Source organism: Coturnix japonica, chromosome 4, assembly GCF_054131305.1.
Source record: "Coturnix japonica strain WE chromosome 4, WE-NBRP24, whole genome shotgun sequence".
Lineage (NCBI taxonomy): Eukaryota > Metazoa > Chordata > Aves > Galliformes > Phasianidae > Coturnix > Coturnix japonica.
In genome coordinates this window covers 38,242,115-38,259,750 of record NC_140666.1, presented here as the reverse complement: position 1 = coordinate 38,259,750, position 17,636 = coordinate 38,242,115, and the positions used below count along the sequence as shown (strand labels likewise).

At 37.5% G+C, this 17,636-nt stretch overlaps 1 long non-coding RNA gene across 1 annotated transcript in view; it reads right to left on the bottom strand.

Annotated features, from left to right (window-relative positions):
* Positions 1–2,625, bottom strand: part of LOC107313234 (uncharacterized) — a 134,459-nt gene extending 131,834 nt beyond the window's left edge. Inside the window, exon 1 of the long non-coding RNA XR_014945298.1 lies at positions 2,581–2,625. This is a non-coding gene — a long non-coding RNA (uncharacterized LOC107313234). The remainder of the gene's footprint in view (positions 1–2,580) is intronic.
* Between the last annotated feature and the right edge of the window lie 15,011 nt (positions 2,626–17,636).

The window sequence follows — 17,636 nt, the reverse complement described above, 5'->3', positions numbered from 1 at the left end:
TTTCAATTACTGTAGAAAAGAAATGCTAGAATGTCCGCCTCTAGAGAATTCAGTCTGGAGACTCTCCATTATCGGTTGGGATACTTAAACAGATGATGTTACTTGACTGATTGGATGTTATCCAGCTGAACATTCTGCTATCAGAAAACATGGCTAGTGAGAAGCTAAATTGTTAGAAGTTGTAATTGACTTGTGCGGCTTTTTTAATACAAAGAGAAAAGGGGAAATACTTTGTTTCATGCTTTGTTTTAACGCAGAGAACAAAAGATTTACATATAAGTATTCAGTATTTGTATTAATTCTGAAATATAATTTAAGGAAAATTGTTGTTATTAAAAATTTTATTTTGATTATAAGAAAAACCATCACCCTTTCCCATGTGAAAACATATCCCAGAAATGGAGTATCCTCTGGCTTGTCATGCCAGAGGAGGTACCCCAGACTTGCTGCTGCTCATAAGAGGTACAGCTCCAGCCCACAGAAGAGGATGAATGCAGAAGCCCTGACAAGACCCTAGGAACTACTCTTCATATCTAAAATCCTGACACATTACATCTCTTATTTTATTTGATTTATTAGCCTCAATTTCAATTAGATTGTATTATTTTGTGTTATCTTACATTCTGATATCATAGTAAAATAAGTTTTCCTCCTTAGATCCTTGCTGCTGCTGTTTGTTTTCTTGAGCCTGTCTCCCATCTCCATACTCCCTTCCATTTTGGGGGGGGGAGGGGGGCGGAGGGGACCCACGGGCCTCCTGCCCCCGTCACAGACATAGATTGATCTAGATAACTCTGTGACACACTTCAACCAGACCTAATTTCTTCTTACAGAGCCAAGTACAAATTACAAGAGATCACATAATGACATAATATCATGCTAATAGAGTAAAGTCACCTTCACTTGAAAGCATTATAGTCACTGGTCAATAAAAGGATTAAGAACCACTTGGTTACTACCACCAAAGCTGTGACCAAGTGGAACCCCATAGACAACAATGATCAGGATTCTGTACTAGACGAGGAGAAAATATCATTCCAATAATTAATTCCATTAAAGCTGACTGCAGTGTTTATTGCTAATACTACTAAAACTCCTACCACTGCCTCACAGTCTGCCTTAACACCTCTGATAGCAATTGTCTCTCAGAGCACACTGAATGCCTGCCATTCCCCAAACCTTCTCTTCAGGAAATACATCATAAGAATAAAAATATTGTGAGAAACTTCAGCTTCTGAGCAACAACTGTCTCTATATTTGACTCCCACTGATGCTCATGTAAAATCTGAAAGCCTCTGAATAGCAGTTTCAGCCTGAATTAACTGGGAACAGTGGATGTGATATCCACTGTGCAGTAAGAGCTTGTATTTAAACTAAAGAGGAAAGCTGCACCAAAATAAAGTACTAAGTACAAACCACACAGCAAGATTATGCTTTACATAAATGCAATCTCACTGGTTTAACTAGAGATGAACCAGATTTTCACTGCAGATATATTTCTTACAGTGAAGCTGATTTTTTTCCACCTGTCTTGTTCTGGGCTATTTTTTCTGCTTCTAGTCTAAGGAAGCATTTGGAAGAAGAATTACTGAATGTATAAGGAAATCAACATTTAAAAACACATGCCCTGCAAGATCCACAATGAAACCAGACATTGTCTTAATGGCCAAAGCCTTGGAAATCATATTTTGGTATGAATCACAGAATATTCAAAATATACTGGAGTGGACTCAGTACATCATAATTCAATTTATTTATACTCCAATGCACTGTAAATTAGGGTGAAAGCTAATTTACAAAAAAGATAAAGGTCATGAAGCTATGGAGAAAAAAGGAGATGAACATTTCACTCATTCTCAGAGAGAAACCAGTTTGCCCAGCACAGGATATTCCTTAGAGATTTTTAACTCAAATACATTTTTTATTAAACACGAAAATAAAGCAAAAAATGAAAATCAAGTCTATTACTTTAACAGCTTTGAATGGCCTTCTTTTTAAATATCCACCTTTCAGGATAGTGAACCCTCATTTATTTGTCTATATTGCACAGAAATGTTCACTTTTTGAAGACTGGTATTCAGTGCGAGAAGTACAAAGCTTTTCAGGTAGCTAAAAATAGAGACAGGTATCTACATGCAGATTTTCAATTCCTGTTTAAAAACTATATATATAACATATATATATATATTATATTATATAAATCAAAGGATGACAGTCCTTCTCAACTCTTTTGAATAAAATAAGACCAAGTGACTTAGAGGTACCCATTCATAAAATATTACTCTAGTTTGTAGATAACAGTAAAATGTTCTTGGAGCTGCTGGCAGGCTCCTTAGGAAAGTGGAGATTAAGACAAAGATAGGAGCCACACAGCTGTTTCTATTCTTTTCTCTAGATGGCTCCTTAGGTAGCATGCGAGTTTTCTTTGCTTTACCTTCAAGAAAGGCCTTGTTCCTCTTTGCACCATTATTAGGTGACTTCAGCACCTCATTTTAAGCCCTGAAATCTGCTCCCCAAGCCAAACATCTGAAAATCAAGTCTTGTTGAACATAACTCAGAAGGTCTTAGCAAATTACTCACGTTTGGTAAAAACACTCTCTCAGGTGGCAGCCAAAGAGATATATCTAGAAAGATGAAGAGGATAGAGATTCAGTAACAACACAGATAGTTCATGTCAATATTTTGTACTTTCAAAGTGACAATCCATCTTCCTTCATCAGCAGGAAGAACAGAGACAATTATTTAGCTATTTGTCCGGAGGCAAACATGATTAAAACATTAAGCTGGATGATCTTCAAATAGAAAACATATATACTTATGACTCAGGTGTGTTCCAGAAAGGCATATACACAGCTACCATTGACAACGAAGAACTCCCAGAAGTCCTTTGGTAATTCAACAAAATACAGCAAAAACACCTTGAGACAGCTTAAAATACTCCCTCAATAAATGTGAAAGGTTCACTTTACACCTCTAAGTTGCCATTTTGTTGCATCAAATAAATCTTAAGTCTCAGAGGTAAACTGAAATTTGAGGAGAAAATGCACATGCCTGCAACATTCTTAGATTGAAAATGTTTTAAAGTGGTTTAGAAAATTGCAAATGTTTATATGTATTAATGTTGAAGTGTCCAAGTAAACTGAGTTTGAGCAAAAGTGAATCAAAGCCTTTTTATAGCAATTCCAAAGACCTCTCAAAATGCCCTGCAGTACACACAAAATTCAAATCCCGCTAACTCCTCTTAAAAAATGGGGCACCACAACTGTAGCAAGATCCATCTCCCAGTCAAGTAATCTAGTTATTGCCACAATGGCTCTCTTTATTCTGAGGCAAGAAATCAAACGCGAATAGAAAGCCTTGCTTCTTTAGCATGCGCTCTGGCTGCAGGCTGAGCTCTCACACGCCAGCTCCATCCCTCTGATCACTCTTGAGCCAAGGCTCACAAGCAGGCCATGGCTTGCTGGTACTGCCATGGCTCTCACTTGTCTGTGCTCAGTGAAATAGTAAAAGAGGATCCTTCTGGTTTGTTCACATTTAATACACTGATAGTATTCTTCTATAAAATTTAGAAGCATATAAATAACAAACCATTACAGTGACAACGACCAAATTTCTATGTTTATAGAATACTAGCAGTTCATAAATATTAAAGCATACTGTTAGCAACAAACTACAACATATAGAAGCTATTTTTTTCCCCTAGAGATAGGGAAACAGTAACCATCACTGAAATAATTTATTATTTATAGGCCTTTGAATTTTAAAGCCACATGACCGCACTACAATTTTTCCATTAAAATTCTAAAAAGTATATTTGTTATCCCTTTGATGAATGTGCTAAAGGCAACAGAAACAGCAGCTATTGCTGACATTTCCCAATGATATAGTGGTATTTGCCACTTAATCATCAATGCAGTTTTTTAAATGAGTCCTAATATTGCCAAATAGCTCTCATGTAGCTTCATTAAAGCAAAAACATAGGAATCCTGTCACCATTGGAGATTGCAATTATGTATCTTAATTTGCATCACGGAAGCATTAGGGCAAGGAGAAACACACTCAAAGGCAAAATTCCCCTAGGGCTCATGACAGGCATGTTCTGATTCCTCCAGAGTCAGAAAGGAGCACAATCAGATTTGTTGCCTAGTCAAGCCCTGCCTTGAAAGTTTCCTGACAGCTCCCAGGGTCCTTCAGTTAATTCATGTGACCTTTGCAGTCAGAAGCTTTGTCTCTCTTTCAAACTCACCAGGTGTTATCCCCCTAATTTTTCTGGGAAAACAAAAAACATTTTACTTCCTGTGAAGCTGTTGGTCAGAAAGCTCCTGACGGCAAATATGAATGAATAATAATAATAGTTATAATAAAAATATAAGGAGTCAACCAAGCAATATAGAAGAACCAAAACTGAAAAATATTCTCCATATTCAATCTCCACTTGCTGTGTTAAGTTTGGATGTTGCATTAACAGCACTGATCATCCTGGAGACTATTTTCCATCTAAATTTTAGATGATTCTGCTAGAGGGCTTTTAAAATAGGAAACCTGTACGGAAAAAGTTGTTTCACCAAGGTTTGTTCAAACAAGGCTTTGCCACCTTACCTCAAAAATGACTTCACCAAAACACTAAGCAGAAAGGGCATACTTCAAAATCAGGCTCTAGCTGACTTCTAAAAGGCTTCCAGATTCATGTTCTTCAACTATGAAATACTCCTCCCCTCCTCTTGCTTCTTCACACAGGGGAACCTTTGTGGATTTTAACAAGTTGAGTCTACTCTATCCTGTTGCAGTATGCAGGGAGCTGTGCTGGTTTGAGCCTCTGTCTCGCTCCAATTTATAGGAGGGAGATAAGGTTCTTTGACATATGAAAACAAAGAAGGGCTCTCACAGCCTCACGCTCAGGACATCATAAATGCAGCCTTGTAGGAATACTGCAGGGGTGCATAAGAAACCTTGCATCCTCCTGCACTCAGTCAACCTGCATTCCTGTATGGACTTCACACAGTGATGTTTCAGTAGCCAGAGGCTGCAGGGACACCTTCGGTGAGAAGTGGGCCCATGTGAACCTAATGAGGTTCAACAACACCAAGTGTAAGGTGCTGCACTTGGGTCAGGGAAACCCCAGGTGTTTATCCCAGGTGAAGAAGCGCTTGAGAGCAGCCCTGTGGAGAAGGACTTGGGGGTCCTAGTGGAAAAGAAGTTGGACACGAGTCAGCAGTGTGTGCTTGCAGTCCAGAAGGCCAACTGTGTTACTGTGCTCTGGACTGCATTAAAAAAGGGGTGGCCAGCAGGGAGAGGGAGGTGATTGTCCCCCTCTGCTCAGCTTTTGCGAAGCCCCCTCTGCATTACTGCATCCAGGCCTGGGGCCCCAGGTACAGGAAGGACATGGAGCTCTTCAAGTGGGTCCAGAGGAGGACTACTAAGATGATCAGAGGGCTGGAGAACTTCTTATATGAGGAAAGGTTGAGGGAACTGGGCTTGTTTAGCTTGTGGAAGAGAAGGCTCCAGGGAGACCTCATTGTGGTCTTCCAGTTCTTGAAGGGAGGAGGGGGAATGGCTGTTTACAAGGGTGGATAGTGATAGGACAAGGGGGAACGGTCTTAAACTGAGACAGGGGAGGTTTAGGTTAGAAATTATGAGGAAGTTTTTCACACAGATGGTCGTGACACACAGGAACAGACTGCCCAGGGAGGCTGTGGATGCACAACCTTTGGATAAAATGTCACGTTCAGTAGTGGACACAATGCACGTCAAAACAATTGCAAAGCCACTGGTTTGTAATGAGTATTTCTGATGCCTTAAAAGCTCACTGTCAAAGTAACCATCTGCTTTAAAGACATACAGCACACCCTAAAAAGGAGGCAAAGACTGGGAAATGAAGACTACAAATGAAGAGTAGATTCCCCTCTTTGCCCCAAGAGAGCTTCTCCTCATAACGTTTCTTAATAGTTTTAGGCATCCTTTTAAAATACATGGATCCAAGAATGGTACACAGATTCAATATCAATAGAATATCAAAGAAACAGAAAGGAAATCTCCAGAACCCATAGAACATCCAGTTAGCAGGCCACAGTGGTGCATCACTGGGACTGTCAGATGTTTGAAGGAACATCCTTTTATTCTTAAATATCTTGGGTTCAGAAAGGTAGGTTTGATATGCTGTGTGAAGGTTTCTAACTACAGCACTCTGTCTAAAGTATTAAACAATGAAAAATCTTTACTGCAGTTTTTGTCTGAGAATGAAAATTGTTCAGTCTCTCTCACATGGAAAGCTGAAGGTTGGCATGGAGAAACTGTAAGAGGCTGCAACAGCTGCTTAGAGAAATAATGCTAATTTTTCTGTCACATGTGGCATCTAGGAAACACCTCCACTACACAGAATAATATGTAGCTTTCACTGTATTAACAATACTCTTTATTTTTCCACAAATACCAGAAAGAGTGTGCAGTGAAAGGGAACATTTTTACACTAATGCAGAATTTTCCCTCCATATGCAATTAGGAGGAAAACAAAAGCATCAACAATACTCTTAGGCTGAATTTCCCTTTCTGCCAGTTCTGCCACCCCCCCACCCCCCCCTTTTAAATAAGAGTACCATTTATGTTCTGTTAATAAGGAAAACTGGTTTGCTTCCGTGAAAAGGACAGTAAGAGCAGTGAAAATTCTCATGACTCTTCCAAGCTTAGTTAAGACTTAGAAAAGACTGTTTAGATAGAAACTTTTTTGTGTAAAATATACAAAGTGTGGGCATATTCAGAAGTGCTTGGAATGTTCTCATCAAAGCATCAAATCTATTCGAAACTTGCACAGCTTTACATTTTACAAGAACCTTGGATCCCAGCCTGGGTTGTCAACAATTTCTTGTGAAAGAATTTGTTAGAACTTAACCTTTTTTTCTGTTGGTTGGTTAAATTGAGTTGAATCTAAAATTTAATTTTTGCATATTTTGGATTGACAGACTGATGCCCTTCAATGACAGGCATGGAAGAATCTGTCAGAATCTCTATTTGCATTAACCTGTGTGGCCAGCATAAGGAAGACCTACTCAAGTAAAAGAAACTGTTAGCGACTACAGGCAAGTATGGTGGCAGATGGTAGCATACAAAGTGTGAAACATGAGCAGCACAGAGCACCATATCAGGTAAACATCCTCAAAGGAATTTCCAGAAACAAATGCAAGGTGAGCCTGCAGAGTGTGCCCAGGTGTTTGTGGTCAGTTCATGAAATCCAAGAGAATGCACATCTGATTTGCAGAAGAAAATAGTTTAACAACACACAAGCTGATGAAACACTGACACAAACTCAAACAGCATATACAATATTCTATTTTCTTTACTTGCAGAGGCAGGCTTTAACAAATCAAGTTGCAACACCCTGTTGCTCAGCTGATATTTCTCAAGTCCAAGAAGATTCACAGCAAGGCTGTCCTCAAATCACACCTCTGCTTTATTTATCTTGTAATTTGTGCCAGTTATTTTTCCCCCCTCAATCTCTCCACGCCAACTATGAACACAAACGAACAAAAACGGAGTCTCAAAAATTCCTTACTAAATCCAAAAATAAACTATTTTAAGAGCAAAACCCCTGAAACCAGAGATCAGTCAGTGCCAGTACAGACAGCAGCAGCTGGATGTCCTACAATATTTGGGTTTAAATTGAAGATAACAACTATCCTCAGCTCAACAGGGCATACCAGCAAGAAGTCTCTAAGCCCCTAGATCGCATTGCAAGAAACCTACACTCATGGAGATACCTGAAACTTGACTGAACAAGACCTTTGGCAGTCTGATCTAACTCTTACATTGGCCCTGCTTTGAGCAGGAAGTTGGATCATTTGATCTCCAAATCTGAATGTTGCTACGATCCTATGATGTATATTGCCCAATATACAAAACTCCCTTAAATACATGTGAGAGTCATATGGTGCTGGATGACTAGACATGCACTCACACATTAGTTTTGCTCCCTGTAATGCTTTTGAGTGTTATGAATCATGCCAGCTATTCTGTATTTGGAAGAGGCACAACACACAAATATTTTAGAGATTCTGGAGAATTTACGAAATAGCCTCTAGCCACATCTACTAAACAAAATCCGATGAGAGCTACTAATGCTTTCCTTCTGCAGAGGGAGAGTAATTTTGAGAACTTACTGTCACCCTTGATTTCGAAGAAGAATCTTCAGTACCAACAGGAAATTGAAAACTGCAGTTTTTATGTATCCATTCAGAATCAGCATCCAAAAGGCAAACTAGACATCTCCTACTTATTTAAGAGCTAGTTACATTTTCCAGAATGGTCACACTGTTGCAGCAGAGCTTGTTTGGCCAAAGACCAAATCTGGAAAAGAGTCAAAGGCATCCACACAACCTGCAGATCTTCTGCTTTTCTCAAATTAAGCCTGAATTCTACACCATAACTCTTTAGATTCAGACTTTTACAGAACTTGTGTAAATTCATGTCAATTTACAAGGCCATGCTGGTCTAAATCAGAGGAGAATCCAGTCCCAAGAGTCTCATTTTCAAATGTAAGGTACCACACACTTATCAGAGCAGCATACATTTTATTATTATTATTATTTTAAATCTTTTTTATTCTGTTACCCCAGCACCTGGCAAGCAATTTTCAAGTCTAAGGTATGTATTGCCTGTTAGAGTATGTGTGGAGATTCATAACACTATTTATATAAGTGCACTGTAATTTTTTCATGGATCTCTCATACTGCGGTCAGGCTGCAGGGTGAATGTTTCATTCAAAGAAAGGAACATTTTTATTACATGAAAATACTGTAAAACACCGGTCAGGTGCTAGGGAACTGCCACTCCTCAGAGAATTGTGGCCTTGGGAAAACACAAAACACTCCCATTTGACCACTGAGAGGCTTAATAATGTTTCTGACTTCCTCTCTTTTCCTCATAGGATCTGTCAGAGATGGACTGAGAGCTGACAGATGAAATGGACTTCTCTCTTCTTGAGTCTGAAAGGACCCCCTTTTGAAGACCAAAATGTCAGCCCTTGATACATAGTTTCTCCCAGAACTAACAGATAAAGGTCTGACACCATGAAAAATTTCCAGTTACTTAGATGTTAACCTCCTGTGTCATGCACACCTACTTTATTTATTCTTCCAGTGAATTCCATAGTTTGTGGTGATATCTGGGGGGGGGGCAGGGATATCTTCCCTCTCAGGGAAAATGCTATAAGTCATCTGGCTCTTCATAAACATTTACCAGCATTTTATGAAAGGTATCTATACCCCCTACTCTGTATCATATGCCTACACAGAATTCCAAGCTCAGAAGACAGCTAACTACCTGGTTTTAAAGGGAGAAACGAGAAGTTGGTAGGCACTGGCTGCTCATTCCTACTAGAATTTAAAAGACTCAAGAAATAAAATGCTACCTATACACTCATAGCACAGTTTGTCAGCTTCTCATATCAGCTATTCATTTCCTCTTCCCTTGCATAATTCTTCCATTCCCATTAATATTTTCAAATGTCTACTGAGACCACTACACTAAAAAAAAAAAAAAAAAAAAAAGAGAGAGAGAGAGAGAGAAGTGGCTTATAACTTAAGACATATATAAGTTGCTATGTTTTTGGAAACTGAATAGAATTCATTAGAGACATACACTTACCACCAGCTTCTGATCCTTCTGGAATTACCTATTCTTCAGAACACCATAATGAGATTTTTAATAAAAACTGCTTCTCATATGCCAAAGCATTAATTCTTGTGAAATGGAAATCATCTTATCTTAAAGAGGATGAATACAGCATAGGACATCATGAATTACCTTTGATAATAAACGCCTCTTTCAGAAATATCAGGCAACTAGGGCTCTTTCTGTAGCATCTGCTCTCATTTTTATGAATGGACTTTTTTTATTTTTTTTAATCCCTCACATTCTCTTCTATAGCATAGTGTCTAAATGAATAGGAAAATGATGAATCTCCAGCAGGATGCTAAACATCCTTCAGCTTCCCTCAAAACAAACGAGGATTCAGGGAGTCAGCGCACCTTGAAGTCCATTTGCTTTGTTGCAAAATGAGTCCCCTGCAGATTCTCCTCACCAAACTTACTACGTGAGACATTAAAAAGTTAAATACAAGAGAGAAAACTCAACAAAAACCTTAAGTTAGGTTTCCCTGAAATCTGGATGCATGTACAACTTTTGTGAATCGTCTCCCTCCCAATTAATTCAAAAACATCCTAGAATAAAATACAGATATTTCACAATAATTACAAAATGGTTGATGCTGGGGCAACCTGATGTTCAGCCAACACTGTTTTTAGAGAAAAGTTCAGGCTTTCTGAAAACTGGATCCTTTCAAGGGATGTGAAATAGGACATGAAAAACCGAGGTATGTAAAAACATGAGTCAGTATTTATAACTTCCTTTTGAAGAGCTTCAAAACCTAGAAGTCATTGTGCAACCATATATCATTATTAAAAACAGTAATGAAATAACAAACTCTGATGAACTCTAAGCTGCACACAAGTATGCAGCCAACTTAAAAGTAAATGGAAGAAATGTTCTGCACAGAAGCCTGCATACTCCCTTACGCCTCATGAATGAACATGGATTAGCAGTCTCCTTTGTACCATAGACATGTTACAAGCGTACTGACTCTCTAGACGTCAAAGATATGTGTGTTTAGAAACCTAGTTTTCAAAGTCACATTGCTTTATGACTGTTCCTACATCTAAAGACTAATTAACTGTGACAAGCTGACCATTAAGAAAAAAAACACACACAAGATGACAGACATTTTAACACAAGTATGTCACCCTAAAAGAAAAGTAATAGGTGTAAGTTTCAATTAATTAAATAAGTTTTGTAATACAATAATCATTTGCAAATTAATGAACGCTGTTAGACTAGGAATATGCTATTTGTTCTAAACAACCATCCTACTTTGAACAGCAAGTCAGCTAAAAAGAAGGTAGTACTTCTATGCACTGCAATCTGTTCCCATTCTGTAGTTAGCCTTGACTAAGTAAACTACTCTCACTTCAGAGATGACAGAAAAGCAAGAATGTAGGATTTAATTTCAGATACTTTTACAGTCAGCTAAGCAAAATTACCCCCAATATTATAACCATTTTCTTTCTAGCAAGACATAAGATTGAGCTCATTATTCTATTTCTGAGCACAAGACTTGGAACATTTGAGGGGATAAAAAGCTACAAAACAAGACTCCGTATTTCTGTCTTTTACTGGACCTTGTATGTCTATTTCTTCTGTGTCCTTCCTACAAAAATAATAACTTTTAAAAATTCACCAGCCCCATCTTATTCTCCTGTATTAGCGATCTTGCACAGATGTGATGAAGCTTGAATTCTGAACCACTGTGAAGACCCTGGAACATTCCAGAAAACCTCATGGGCAACGACTTAAGGTATCTGACTGACAGCTTGGCACCCATACCACCACTGATCTAGCTCACATCATACATTGGTACCTCAGTAGCCTTCTAAGGAAACATTGTAGGTAGCAGCAGAACTAATTTCTGGATTAGTATTCATTCGCAACTATCCACTCACAGAGACCCTGAAAATAAAACATTCTGTCAAAATTCTAGTCAAAAACTGAAACCACTAAAATCAGACTTTGTAAAGCTTTATTTTTGGGACTGTCCTTAGTTACTCAATAAAGGCTCATAGCAGTCATGTGAGTAAAAAGAAAAAAAAAAAAAAGAAAAAAATAGACGGAGCAGGCAGACCATTTTTCTTACATCCTTGTGCAAGTAGCAGGATATAAATTACACTGCAGTACTAATAATTTTTTTTTTCTTTTCTTTTTGCAAGCACCCCTGAACTTCCAGTCCAGAATTCTCTCCCTTACAGTCACTGTGAAAACCATTGCAGGAGAGAATATTTTGCACAGTGTGTAGATGACTGTGGCAGATGTTGACTCATACACATCACTGGTGGTCTAGAACAGTAATTTCACATACTGACTTGCAGCATGGAATTTACTCTATGCCAGAAAGAATAGCTTTTCCTTACATACTAACAACTTCCATTTTGTTCAATACAATAGCTCCTAATCTTCCTCCACTAAAGCTAGATTTCACACAATGGAGTTTGTATCCATATGTGTTACTCAGAATCTGGGGACTGTGTTCAGGTACTAAGCCTATGTCTAAAGGATATGGGAAAAAGAAATAACAGAGGAATTAACATAGCTATCATGGTTTTGTGGTATTTAAAGCTATCATTCTCATCTTTCTGAAAAATGTTACCCGTTTCAGGGCCTAGAAAAGGCAACAGTAAAATCAGCATGTTGTGATGTTGCTATTGACGAGTTTGCTAGTCCCACAAATATATCTTTGTGAAAATTAGCATCCATAGAAGAAGCAAGAATTACTTGCATATGTTGGTTTGTCTTTTTCAATTGTATCACTGAGCACAAATGTCTGATAGCGATCTGCCTGGTACAGTACACTGAGCTACTGCAAAAATCTTATGAAAAGTGCTCTTATAAACGGAGCTTGAAGCAATTAAGCTTGATGAAGTATGTAGAAAGGTCTTTCTGTGGATGAATAACTACTTAAAGGCAGAAAATAACTTTCAGGTAAAAACTGTCAGCTTTCATATTGAATAGAACTAACTAGAATCTTCTAGAACTCTGATTGTGGGACCTAGGCTATTTAACATATTTATGAATGAAGTGGAAATGGGATGAAATGAAATCACTCTTTACTTTGCAAAACATACGAAAGACCTAGGGTAGGTTAGGAGAGAGACAGGATAGGTCTTACGTGAGTATTGACTGAATAGAGGCCAAGGTTGCCCTGCCTAAAAAGTGGCAACCCAACAGAATGTGATAAAGTCATGTAAAACAAGGAAAAGAATAGAAAACTAACTAGGAAAAGATCTCTCACTATTTCCCATAGCACACAAATTAGAAAATCATAAGACTGACCCTTAAAGCAAACAAGTTCTTTTTTTCATACAATGCAGAATTCATCAATTGGCGGAGGACAATTTTTAAATTAACAGGTTAAGAAAAGATTTAGAGATTTTTGGGAAGAACGGTCCTACTTTATAACACTGATGGGTGACATTAAAAATGATGGTCTGGAGAAAGTATACTTCTCAGGAAAAAAACATAACTTATTTTATTTTATTTTTTTTCTTAAATTGATTACTCCTATGGTAAGCTGTTAATATCATTATTACTGTATGCTATTGTCGATACTTTCTGCAGCATAGCAGGCTCTCCCCTTCTGAGATCTGAACTTTGGCTCTGTCAAGGAGGTAAGAATAACCTTTCAAGTATGTGAGATACTTCTTTCCCTCATCCTCTGCAATGATAGCATTGCTAGCAGAATACTGTCCCTCAGAGCACACTTGCCTCAATACTCCATTTAAATCACAGCAGTAATACATACTGCAGCACACGGAGCTCTACAAGCATTCAGCTGTAGCCCTAACAAAGACTCTACACTATGATCCTTAGCTATGAGATATGGTTTAGTGATTTGTTGTAGCTACGGAACTGGGAGGACGGTTGGACTAGATGATCTTGTAGGTCCTTTCCAACCCTGTGATTCTATAAAATGATTTAAGACACATCTGAACTGTATGTCAGCATTCAAAATAGACTTTTCCACAAGTTTTGTATTAGAAAGAAAAAAAAACCAAAACAATTATCCTTGTTCTTTTTTATTTTATTTTTCTTTTTTTTCCCCCTCTCTCCACTATGGTTTATATTTCCAAATTCTACCAATTACACACACTAAAAACAGCTGTAATTTAAAATCCAGTTGCTTAAATTCAATTACATCAACAGTAGAAAGATCTTTCAAAATTCTAGAGTCAAAGTTAACTGAGTTTAGGCATTTTTCAGACAAATTGGCAGGGGATTAATTGAATTTCGAATGTTTTTATTTGCTTGTTTTGAACCCAGATAATCTTTTGTTCTTTTCAGTTGACTTGCCTTCTAGCACTCCCAAATTGAAAAATAGAAATCAACATCATTAGTATTCCTGGTACCTCAGCTATATATTAACACATTTTCCTTAGTGTGAGAGCAGAATTCTTATATGTATTTCAGGGAGGATTATGTCTAAAGTAGCACAGGATATTCCTACAAGAGTTTTATCTGAGATAGTACTAAATAAGGGAGAGTGATCAAGCATTGCTATTGTATTATTGAAAAAATTTGACAATTAGAAAAAAAAATCTGCCATGTTTTGTAACGGAAGTAGAGCCAGACTGGCATCCCTCTGTAGAAGTAAGTTTTTCCACTAATATTCATAGGAACTGCAATGATGAATTTTGTTTAAGAGGTTCTTAAAGACCATCAGTTGAAAAAGTTCTTCTGAATTATCCCCTTTCTAATTATACACAAGTTTAGTCCTGCATTTATCTTTAAAACAATCTGTGGCTTTTGTAATTTGGGATGCACACAACTTTTTCTAATTGCTACTTTTCATAATCCTATTTTGTCATGCTAGCTAGACGTTCTCTAGTCTGATCACTGTGCTACCTGTGAGCACACAGCAAAGAAGCAGGGGAGGAGCTGTCAACCCCCAACACCCATTTTCAGGTGCAGCCAAGCCTGCTTTTCCATAATTGTTTGTGCCTCTCATCTTCAGGAGGTAAGATCCCTTTTCTTGTTCTCCTCAAAAACTGGAAAAAAACCCCTTCACACTAGACCACTGTTTGAACGTCACAATTCTTCTCACTTCTAATCACTTGTTCTACAAACATGTACGACACAGAGGTCCGTGGTTTTTCTTGTTGCTTTTTGTTTGGTTTGAACAACAGTGCATGTATGCAAATACAGTCAAATCAGAAATTAATGTACTAAGAACAACAAACTGTAATATGTGGAAAAAAAGTATATTAACTGCATGAGTTCCAAGTACTTCATTGCAATATAAGGTTAGTTGAAATAAAAACAACAGTCCTCCAAATAATCTGTCAGTATGAATGAATGATATTACTGTTCACTAGATTCTGATTTTGGGATGTATCATTCTTCAGATCTTGCCTGACTAATCTGGTGGCCTTGGATGATGGAGTGATGGCTGCAGTGGACAGAAGGAATCTTCTCTGCCTGCAATATCTCAGGCCCTATATTTCAGTGCTATAAGTATTGAAATTTACCACTAAAATTACTTGGATATTTGTGAAGATAAACCCTACTGGAAGGGCTGACTTCATGCAGGTACCAAGGGCTAGAATAACTCAATCTGAGTATCCAGCCTGAAGCCACACCACCACTATTAAGACAGCTAAGCAATGAAGATGTGACAGTTATCAACTTCAAACCATCATTCCTTATACAAATATTTATAGCATTTAATATTTGTCATTCCACTGCTGTACAACTCTGAAGTGTTATTCAGAGACAGAAATTAGAAGGTATATCACAGATTTTAAAAACATTGATGACTTTCGCAGCCACAGGAAGAGTCAGAGTTTCAAAAGATATCTATGCTTATTATTCTGTAGTGCCTGAGAGTTCTTATAAATATTAGCTAATATTTCAACACAGTCCCCTGGGAACCTGGATGTCAGCAAAATGAGCAACTATCCTCCTTTGTCATTTACTCCAAGAAAAATCATGACAGACAAAATTCACACAATAATTCTGTCATTCAGGGACTAAAACAAATCTCCTGAGTTACAGCCCAACATCTCAATAGAAATATTGTCCTTACAAACACACTAAATCTTCAAATGCAAGATAGCCCTTTGCATGGCCTTCTATTTATTCAGTAGAACAAAAGTAAAACATTCTTCACTGCTGTTGTCAGAAATAGCAGCTCCTTCCAATCATTAACAGGTATAGATATAAAAGAACCAGGCAAAGAAAGAAGTAATTCCAGGTCACAATCTGGAATGCCTTCTCTAACTGGTCTTGAGTGAAAAGGGGTTAAAAAGAAAACTAATGTCATACAAAGTTAGGACATCTCATTCTCTAAGCTCTTTGAGTATATATATGTGTGACCACAGACAGATCAACTCTATTTTCCATTACTGATAGTGCCTTTCTCAAGTGTTATCCAAATCCTTTAAATTTATATAGTTTGGTTAATCCCTTTTTTAAAATCACATTAAGACCCACCGTGTTACAGAGATTGAAAAGAATGAATATACAACTTTCAAAAGAAAGTAGCACATTTCAGATAAGTTTTTATAATGCTTCTTCACCAAAAAATGGACTGGCATCATTAACCCATTCCACATTGGTCAGTGAAATAAATATTTTATATATCCTAACAAATTAATGTATGACTACTTCTAGGACTGAATTTACTTGAGAAACCTGAAAATAAAGATAGCCACATTCAATTTCCAGACCCCTAAACTCTCTAAGCTACCCCTCTTCAAGCAAATGCTGCTACCAAAATGAACAATTAAATGCTACTCATTCTTTTACATGTACAGCTCTTTAACCTAGTGAAATCTGAAGATTCACCTGCTGGAAAGCACTGGCTGTGTGTATATATACACACAACATGAGTGCACAGATCAACCTGCTAGTAACTTCTCAAGTACTGTGAAAAACTAATTTTCCCAGAGATTATTTTTCCCTCCCAGACCATAAAAGGCATTTTTTTGGTCCACGTAATGGATTTATTTTTCCACAGCTCTATTCAAACCAATGTACTTTTTGTACCTTTAGGTATAACAAACCTCTCTCTTCTATACCACAAATCACTACAGGAAAGTTTAATATGATACTCCAGGAAAGCTCTATACTCTTATCTCCTAAATCAGAAGCAGTGTTGCCTTCACTTTGTAGTGCTGTGCCTGCTAAGTTCAAATGACAACAGCTAAAGATGACTGCTACTAAGAGCATGCACTATGTCCCTCCCAAAAGAAACATCATTAACACTGCAATGACTAATGCAAATTCATCAGTGTTCTATTAATAATTGTTGGTACCAGAAAACCTCACAATCATTTCTCCTGTATTTACATTTTCTGTTATAACTACTGTATGGGAAGTCATATTACTTGAGAAATCAGAATTTGAAGCTGCAATTCATATCACCATAGTTGTGTTTCTTCAAATTTAGATATACTGATTATTGAATTTACAGACAACAATAAGAATCATAACATGGATAGTAAACCCTCACTGCACTGTAGTTCTCCAGGGGCTCAGATCTTAAGACAGAAATAAATTTTATTAAAACAAAGGAAAGTAAATCTTCAGAAAGTTTGAAATGGGTTGTGTAGGCCTATTCCCGTGTCCTCAGTTAAATAAAGATTTAAGTCATTCAGCACTTTTCATAAGGCACTGCATCATTATTCTAAAGGACCAAGCATTTATTTATAAACTGGAGCTAAATATCTACTGGGTAGAAATAGTGGTTGGGTGTACATAGTACAAAAAAAGCTTCTGAAGAGTGCCCAACTATATACAAAACAACAGCTAAAAGGAAGACTATCCAGAGAAGACTACCACAAACTACCAGACAGGACGACAACAGGGATTAAGACAACATGTACTAAGCAAGCAGTTTTATAACTTACCCACATAATGAATGGAACAGAGATGAACTTGCAATTAGTTTAATTGAATTATTATCTTCAATATCCTTTGAATGCAGCATACTTAGAGAAGACTTATGATTTCAGAATCCCAAGGAGAAAATGAGTGAAGGG